The 10,000-nt window shown below is 46.8% G+C and overlaps 1 protein-coding gene across 27 annotated transcripts in view; it reads right to left on the bottom strand.

The window, feature by feature from the left end:
- LOC125044694 (rho GTPase-activating protein 190-like) overlaps positions 1 to 10,000 on the bottom strand; it is a 194,055-nt gene that overhangs the window by 172,243 nt on the left and 11,812 nt on the right. The window contains exon 2 of one of the 27 annotated variants that reach the window (XM_047641523.1): positions 9,312 to 9,352. The exons of the other annotated variants lie outside the window; for them this stretch is intronic. The gene's annotated coding sequence lies outside the window, so the exon portion shown is untranslated. The remainder of the gene's footprint in view (positions 1 to 9,311; positions 9,353 to 10,000) is intronic. 27 annotated transcript variants of the gene reach the window in all.

Here is a 10,000-nt window from a genome sequence, read left to right as displayed (position 1 = left end):
GAGAGAGAGAGAGAGAGAGAGAGAATTTTCTTTTCGTGTTCGTGAATGCGGGTAATGTCCTATTGTGTGAGTTCATGTGTGCATGGGCATGGGCAGTTTTGTATGTGCATGTTTGTGTCGTTGTATAAGTACATGTATGTGGACGTGTAAGTATTAGTGTATATGCCTGTATCAAGTCTATGTATAACAGTACATAGGCACAGGTACAGATCTATCTTTTAGTACAGGTATACGTATAAGTGTATGCATAAGTGTATGTGTACGTATAAGCATACATGCGTGCGTGAGCGTGAACAAATGCACCGCGAGTTTACCGAGGTGCCCCCCCCCCCACCCCCCACCCCCCCACACCACCAATCCCCAGGGCACTTCCGCACCCTCCGCCCCATCGCAGAGCCTCCCCCCCCCCCCACACTCCCTCTCCCTTCACCGTGCCATAAACCAACCACATACCTCGCCGTATCAACCCGAGCCCGCGAACGAACGTGATTGCGTAACCCAATGACGCCGCCCGCATCACCATCGCATGTCGCCGGCGGCAGAGTTTTGCGACGCGAGCCGGGGATGATGTGGCTCTGGCCTCTTCATTTCACGACACATACCAACGTGAGCCTTTAAGAAAACAAGTCCTTTATTTAAATGTGAGGGTCCAAGTGTTAAGCAGCGGCGAGGGAGAGAGTCAGCTGGGCCGGCATGTGTAATGATGGCGGCGGCGGCACATACGACCAGCAGGTGTTGGTGGAAATTGTTGGGGCACCAGAAATAACACTGATGGTGGACATGATACTGTTGGGGCGGGTGTTGGAAATCATTGATGTGGTGGTGGTAGTGATGATGATAATGATAACGAGGGGAGGAAGGAAAGGAGGAGGATTAGGAGGAGAAGGAGGAAGAGAAGGAGAAAGAGGAGGAGGAGGAGGAGGAGGAGGAGGAGGAGGAGGAGGAGGAAGAAGAGGAGGAGGAGGAGGAAGAAGAGGAGGAGAAGGAGGAAGTGGAGGAGGAGGAAGTGGAGAAAGAGGAGGAAGTGGAGAAGGAGGAGGAAGTGGAGAAGGAGGAGGAAGTGGAGAAGGAGGAGGAAGTGGAGAAGGAGGAGGAAGTGGAGAAGGAGGAAGTGGAGAAGGAGGAGGAAGTGGAGGAGGAGGAAGTGGAGGAGGAGGAAGTGGAGGAGGAGGAGGAGGAAGTGGAGGAGGAGGAGGAGGAAGTGGAGGAGGAGGAGGAAGTGGAGGAGGATGAGGAAGTGGAGGAGGAGTAGGAAGTGGAGGAGGAGGAGGAGGAAGTGGAGGAGGAGGAGGATGGGCAGAGGAGGAGGAGGAGGAGATGAGGAGGATAATGATGATGATAATGAGTTGGAGCATAATTTCAAAAGACAGTAATGAAAACGGAAGATCACGAAAGGGCAGCGAAATAAAGAATGTGATTTCGCAGCGCGCGGCCGTGCGGTCACCCAAACAGACCTCAAGACAACTTCGCCGAGGCATGCACGTGTCAGTGATGTATATCCCCTTCGCACGCACACGCCAAATTCACGCCACCCTCACCCGGCTAGCAACCCATCCCGCCCACAACCCAACCCCCATTCCCATTCCCATTCCAACCCCAAATCCCCAACGCTACTTCCTGATCACGCAACCAACCTCCTTCCCCGCGATTCCAAGATCCTTCATCGCCCTGCTTGCGGTACTCTCTGCGGGTCAAACACTGGAAAATCAATGACGCAAGCCCGTGCATTCCTTCGCCACTTACGCACCGCCGAGAGCTTATGCACTGGAGCATTTCTTGTTGCTGATTCATACAAAACATGAACATGATAAATACGGGCAACGAAGAATGCTAAGAACACAAACATAAACAAATGACCCAACATAATTTCGAAGAAAGTAAGCACATATGATATACGCATATGATATATGAACAAATATGAACATGAATATCATAGACACGTATATGTACATATATATTACATATATCATATAATTAAATAAATAAATAAATAAATAAATATGTATGTATATATACACATATATATGCATATGTTTGTATGTGTGTTTAACATACACACATCATATACATACACAACAAAAACACACACATAAATATTCTTATATGTATATGTATATGTGCACACAAACACACACACACACACACACGCGCGCACATTCATATGTAAATGCTTATGTGTGTGTGCGTGTGCGTGTGCGTGTGTGTACATATATATTAGACATATGTATATATGTACATATATAAACGTATACATACATATATATACATATACATTTTATATGTATATACACAGATATATACATATATATTATATATGTTTATATACATATGTATAAATATACATTATATATGTATATATACGCATATATATACATATACATTATATATATATGTATATATACACATATATACATATACATTATATATATGTATATATACACATATATATACATTATATATGTGTATATATACATATATATATATACATTATATATATGTATGTATATATATACATATATGTGTATATACACATATATGTGCATATATATACATATGTATATATATACATATATATGTATATATACATATGTATATATATATACATATATATACATTTATATATATATACATATATATGTATATTTACATATACATACATATATATATGTATATATATACATATACATGTATATATACATATACATACATATATATGTATATATACATATATATACATATGTATACATATACATATGTATACATATATATGTATATATACATATATATACACATATATATATGTATATATACATATATGTATACATATACACATATATATGTATACATATACATATATATGTATATATATACATATAAACATATATATATATATATATATATATATATATATATATATATATATATATATATATATATATAGGATTACGGGGAACCAACCATTCCCACTTGGGACTCAGTCCCCTATGCCTTGACTAAGCACAGCGAAGAGCCGGATCAAGCCTACACGAAAAAGTATATATTGCCGAACATTTAAATCGGTTACTGATAATCCCCAATGCCGCGCCGAGGGTCACGGACACCGCTCTCGCCCCCGCCCCATAGTCCCTTTATATGTAGATTTCTACGCGGCGATGTTTCATAGAGGCGGGAGGGGATTCATCTCTTATCCATTCGAATTCCTTCGGACGACCTGATCCGCAGAAAATGTGAGAGACAAAAAACAACCACCCACATACTCGACACCCAACCCGCCCACAGTTTGTCTGTTTGTTTCTCTATATTACTCTCTTTAATTCTCCCTCTCCTTCTCCCTCACCCTATCTCTTCTCCCTCTCTCCCTCTCCCTCTCCCTCTCCCTCTCCCTCACTCCCTCTCCCTATCTCTCCTCCCTCTTTCTCTCCCCCTCTCTCCCTCTCCCTCTCCAGCAACATACCTTCAAAATCCCTTTTATCCTCGCTCTCTCTTCCCTTCATCATCATCTCAACATGTCCCCGCCCGGCCCGCCTCCGTGTGTGGCGGCCGGGTGCAGCGCCACGAGGGGCCTGTCTCGCACGTCCCTCGGGCCTTGAGCTCCCCTCGGCGGCTCTGAGGAGGACGAGGGAGGCGGCGAGGCCCACAGTGTAACGTGTTACGTGGCGGGGGTTTGACATGAGTCACCACTCGCTGCACCAGTCACTCCTAGACAACACTCGTAAGGCCTGTCACACCACAATTATCCACACCTTACCCTACCACCTCTACACTCTCTCTCTTTCTCTTTCTCTTTTTCTCTCTCTCTCTCTCTCTCTCTCTCTCTCTCTCTCTCTCTCTCTCTCTCTCTCTCTCTCTCTCTCTCTCTCTCTCTCTCTCATTCTCTCTCTCTCTCTCTCATTCTCTCTCTCTCTCTCATTCTCTCTATTTCTATCTCTCTCTCTCTCTCTCTCTCTCTCTCTCTCTCTCTCTCTCTCTCTCTCTCTCTCTCTCTCTCTCTCTCTCTCTCTCTCTCTCTCTCATTCTCTCTCTCTTCATTCTCCTCTCTCTCTCATTCTCTCTCTCTCTCTCATTCTCTCTCTCTTTCTCATTCTCTCTCTCTTTCTCATTCTCTCTCTCTTTCTCATTCTCTCTCTCTTTCTCATTCTCTCTCTCTCTCTCATTCTCTCTCTCTCTCTCATTCTCTCTCTCTCTCTCTCTCTCTCTCTCTCTCTCTCTCTCTCTCTCTCTCTCTCTCTCTCTCTCTCTCTCTCTCTCTCTCTCTCTCTCTTCCCCCCACATTCTTTTCTCCCTCTCCTACATGCTCTCTCCCTCTCTCACATTCTTCTCTCACTCTCCCACATGCTCTCTCCCTCTCCCTCTCTCACATTCTTCTCTCCCTCTCTCACATTTTTCTCTCCCTCTCTCACATTTTTCTCTCCCTCTCCCACATTCTTCTCTCCCCCTCCCACATTTTCTCTCCCTCTCACACGTTCTTCTCTCCCTCTCACACATTCTCTCTCCCTCTCACACATTCTTCTCTCCCTCTCACACATTCTCTCTCCCTCTCACACATTCTCTCTCCCTCTCACACATTCTCTCTCCCTCTCACACATTCTTCTCTCCCTCTCACACATTCTCTCTCCCTCTCACACATTCTTCTCCCCCTCTCCCACATTCTTCTCTCCCTCTCCCACATTCTTCTCCCCCTCTCCCACATGCTTCTCTCCCTCTCCCACATTCTTCTCCCCCTCTCACACATGCTTCTCCCCCTCTCCCACATTCTTCACCCCCTCTCACACATTCTTCTCCCCCTCTCCCACATTCTTCTCTCCCTCTCCCACATTCTTCTCTCCCTCTCCCACATTCTTCTCTCCCTCTCCCACATTCTTCTCTCTTTAAACTTTATGTACTATTAAACCTCAGATGTCTCTTCAGCGGTCTACTTTATAGCTCATTTGACCCCATGCTTATGCTCGTAGGCCTATGCATCACCGCCGTTAAAAGTGTAATGCACGCCTACAGCGACGAAAACGACGAATCCCTTGCAGCAGCGTCCCGCCTACATCCCATAGTATCAAAATTATAGGTCACCCCGAGGTTTTTGTGACAAATTTACTTTCTACGAAGGCCTCTCGGCGGTCTCCCCCCACTCCCTTCTCCCTCCCCCAATTCACCTCCGTCCCTCCCCCCTCCCCTCCGTCTGCATCGCCCCACCGCCGCCACTCCTCACCTGCGTTGCGTTCACCCACATCCACGCCGGGGGAAGAGCTCCACGCAAAAGACATGCGAAAATTTCCAATGACTGAGCAAGTAGTCCACCATTATTCCAGCCGCGTCCCCCTCCGCCTCTAACCCCCTCCCCCCCACCACCACCACCACTTCAAGTACATCCTCTCCTCTCCCCTCCTCTCCCCTCCTCTCCTCTCCCCTCCCCTCCTCACCACAACCCTTTCGCTACTGCCTTCATCACGTGCCAGGAAAACCGCCTTCAGAGCCCTCCCTTCTAAGGCTGGCAATCTGAACACATAATGAATACGCCTTGGGCATCCGAACACTGATTGCGCTCGATCATATCTCTCTCCTCCTCTTACTACCTCATTTCCTTCCTTCCTTCCTCCCGTTTTCTCTCCTTTCCTTCCTTCAAGCTCAGAGTTCACTGCAACACCAGGTCACCCATCGCACTTTCTTCTGCCCACCTTCATCCACTGTGGCATAGTGCTCATCAGCCGACCTTTCAACCCTCTCCTCTTCCCTTTCTCCTTTCCCTTATTTCTATTTTCTCTTTTCCTTCTACTACTATTTCTATCCTCCTCCTCCTCCTCCTCCTCCTCCTCCTCCTCCTCCTCCTCCTCCTCCTCCTCCTCCTCCTCCTCCTCCTCCTCCTCCTCCTCCTCCTTCTCCTCCTTCTCCTCCTTCTCCTCCTTCTTCTCCTCCTTCTTCTCCTCCTTCTTCTCCTCCTTCTTCTCCTCCTTCTTCTCCTCCTTCTTCTCCTCCTTCTTCTCCTCCTTCTTCTCCTCCTTCTTCTTCTTCTCCTCCTTCTTCTTCTTCTCCTCCTCCTCCTCCTCCTCCTCCTCCTCCTCCTCCTCCTCCTCCTCCTCCTCCTCCTCCTCCTCCTCCTCCTCCTCCTCCTCCTCCTCCTCATCATCATCATCATCATCATCACCATCATCATCACCATCGCCATTTTCATCACAACCATCACTCCCATTACCATTACCACCGTATCAACATTACCATCATCACCCCCCCCCCCCCCCAACCCCCGTCCTCCCGAGCCTCACCTGTCTTGAACTCCGGTCCGAACGCAGACTCCGAGTTTACGTTCGAGTGAGACTGCCACGCCGGCTGAACAGCTAACTGCACAGGTATCTTATTAACATCCTGTCGTCGTCGTTGTCATGTCACTACCCCCCCCCCCCCGCCTCCACTCCAGCTCACCCACCTACCCCTGTCTTGCCCCTATCCACCTCCCCCCTCGATGACCTACCTACCCCCCCTACCCATCTCCTGCCATGTATTTCTAATGCACGACTTCGCTTGCAGGACGATCTTTGGCCCCTTCGAGTAGGTAGGAATATCTTTTACTTTTCTAACTTTCCCTTTTCTTTTTTTATCTTTACCCTCTTTAATTTGCCTCCCCCTTTCTCTGTTACCCTTCTTATCCTCTTCCGTCTCTCTCTCTCTCTCTCTCTCTCTCTCTCTCTCTCTCTCTCTCTCTCTCTCTCTCTCTCTCTCTCTCTCTCTCTCTCTCTCTCTCTCTCTCTCTTCTTATCCTCTTTCCTTTCCCCTTTCCTCACTCTCACTCTCACTCAATGTAATCAGAAGGATCTTACTTCATGGACACATGCTCACGGGACTGGCTTCAGAATCCGCTGTTCAATAATCGCAAGAATCTCTCTCTTTTTTTCTTTCTTTCTTACACACACTCACTCACTAACTCACTCACTCACTCACTCACTCACCCTCTCTCTTTCTCCTCCCACCTCTCTCTCCCTTTCATCTTCCCTCTTCTCTCTCCCTTTCATCTTCCCCCTTCTCTCTCCCTTTCATCTTATTCCTTCTCTCTCCCTTTCATCTTCCCCCTTCTCTCTCCCTTTCATCTTCCCCCTTCTCTCTCCCTTTCATCTTCCCCCTTCTCTCTCCCTTTCATCTTCCCCCTTCTCTCTCCCTTTCATCTTCCCTCTTCTCTCTCCCTTTCATCTTCCCCCTTCTCTCTCCCTTTCATCTTATTCCTTCTCTCTCCCTTTCATCTTATTCCTTCTCTCTCCCTTTCATCCTATTCCTTCTCTCTCCCTTTCTACTTCCCCCTTCTCTCTCCCTTTCTACTTCCCCCTTCTCTCTCCCTTTCATCTTCCCCCTTCTCTCTCCCTTTCATCTTCCCCCTTCTCTCTCTCTTTTATCTTCCCCTTCTCTCTCCCTTTCATCTTATTCCTTCTCTCTCCCTTTCATCTTCCCCTTCTCTCTCCCTTTCATCTTATTCCTTCTCTCTCCCTTTCATCTTATTCCTTCTCTCTCCCTTTCATCTTATTCCTTCTCTCTCCCTTTCATCCTATTCCTTCTCTCTCCCTTTCTACTTCCCCCTTCTCTCTCCCTTTCTACTTCCCCCTTCTCTCTCCCTTTCATCTTCCCCCTTCTCTCTCCCTTTCTCCTTCCCCCTTCTCTCTCCCTTTCTCCTCCCCCATTCTCTCTCTTTTTCTCCTTCCCCCCCACTCTCTCTAACTTTCTCCTCCCTCCCTCCCTCCCTCCCTCCCTCCCTCCCTCCCTCCCTCCCTCCCTCCCTCCCTCCCTCCCTCCCTCCCTCCCTCCCTCTCTCTTTCTCTTTCCCTCTCCCTCTCCCTCTCCCTCTCCCTCTCCTTCTCCTTCTCTCTCCCTCTGATTCTCTCTCTCCCTCTCCTTCTCTCTCTCCTTCTCCTTCTCTCTCTCCTTCTCCTTCTCCTTCTCCTTCTCTCTCTCCTTCTCCTTCTCTCTCTCCTTCTCCTTCTCTTCCTCCCTCTCCTTCTATCTCTCCCTCTCCTTCTATCTCTCCCTCTCCTTCTCTCTCTCCCTCTCCTTCTCTCTCTCCCTCTCCTTCTCTCTCTCCCTCTCCTTCTCTCTCTCCCTCTCCTTCTCTCTCCCCCTCTCCTTCTCTCTCCCCCTCTCCTTCTCTCTCCCCCTCTCCTTCTCTCTCCCCCTCTCCTTCTCTCTCCCCCTCCCCTTCTCTCTCTCCCTCTCCTCTCTCTCCCTCTCCTTCTCTCTCTCACTCTCCTTCTCTCTCTCTCTCCTCTCTCTCCCTCTCCCTCTCCTTCTCCCTTTATCTCAATAATGATGAACATAATAATTCATAATATGATATTAATAATGTAATAATTCATAAAGAAATATTAATATAATAATAAACATTAATAAAATAATAAAAATAATAACTACTAGAAGAAGATGCAGATGAAGATGAAGATAAAGAAGTTGAAGATGCAATTTGAATATGAAATGGAGATGACGAAGATGAACAAGAACAACAACAACAACAACAGCCATCACCAGCCCCGCCCCTGGACCACTGGACCGGTAGTTGTGCCTCCGCCATCAAACAACCAGCAAGACGGGTTTATTGCCTTCCTCGCTTGCTCTTGTCCCGGAGATAAATCCTACATTCATTTTATTTATTTTATTATTACTATTATTTTATTTATATGGTAAATATATATATATACATTTTTTTTTTTTTTTTTTTTTTTTGGGGGCTTGTCTGTTGAAGAACTCACGACGAGATCGCAAATTCGCGTGTATATTCCGCTCCAATGGTGACAGCGTTTCATTTCAATTCCTTCCGTTCATGTCCTTTTCCCCGTAGCATACTTTCGCTTCCTATGCCCAGCGGTCGTGTTCCTAATTATCAAATTAAGCTTTAAGTGAAAGACAATGAAGATCTGATTTTATGGACATATTATCAGTAAAATATAAAAATGAAGAGGCAGTTATGACGGTGATCTGCCTCGGTGACTAACAAGAGTGACTTGTCATTGAACCCCGTGATCTCATGACTGGAAAAAGGTCACTTAACGTGTTTCGTTCTTCTGCTACTCCTTACTTACACATTCCCAAAAAGACAAGACTTTGAAGGTCCGCCCTTTCCCACTCTACGACCATAACTGATTTCTGTCAATGAACCTGAGGGGAGCTTTATCCAGACCTCCCTCTCCTTCCCCTTTATTCTCCGCCCCTCTATTCTCCTTCTCCTCCTCCTACCGCTTCCAGGCCTGGCGTGCGCGCGTCGGTGCCTCACATCTCCCCACTCGTTGTTATTACCTGTTTGATACTTATAGCCGACATAACCAGTAGTAAGGCGATCCACGTCTTACCTGTACATTCGCCGCCACACAACGCCTCGCTCGTCATTTACCTGGAAAGGAGAGTAGGTGACATTAGGAGACTGGCGGACGGAGGACAAACGGCGGTGCTGCCAACACGCTCTCACGGCTACAGCGAACTCGTCTACAAGGGGGAAACATCGTCTAGTTGGGATCTCACTGCGATTATTTAAAAGTTATAAACTGGAGAAAGAATTATCACCCATTAAACCATTGCAGAAACTGTATTAAGATAATCTAAAAGGTTATTATGCTGGCCATGTTACAGTTCAAACCAATAATGATCATTACGTAAGTGGTACTGATGACAGCAATCACCACAACACAGCATCTGCCAAACGAATGCGAATTGGTGACTCAGACAATAATTACCCCCATTGATACCAATGCCGCCGTCAAGAATGAGATAAATACACCTCTGCCACCGGGATCGCTTGCAAGAAAGCACACAAATCTTACTCCAACTTCCCCTATCTCGGATCCTGCCCAAACTATTCCCGTTCCAAGCCTCCCATAACTTTATGCAATGAACACCCAAATAATCACAATATATGTATTTGTCACTTTCATGGCGTGTGCCGGGGGGGGGGGGGTTATCCCGAGGGCCACGAAAGGTGCACCGGGGAGTCTCCGCTTCTTCACGACATTAACTAGGCATTCGGTGAAGTTGGGTCTCCTTT

Source organism: Penaeus chinensis, chromosome 36 (genome assembly GCF_019202785.1).
Source record: "Penaeus chinensis breed Huanghai No. 1 chromosome 36, ASM1920278v2, whole genome shotgun sequence".
Taxonomy (NCBI): Eukaryota; Metazoa; Arthropoda; class Malacostraca; order Decapoda; family Penaeidae; genus Penaeus; species Penaeus chinensis.
Note: the sequence above shows the minus strand (reverse complement) of the source record. Positions and strands in the feature narration are given on the sequence as shown.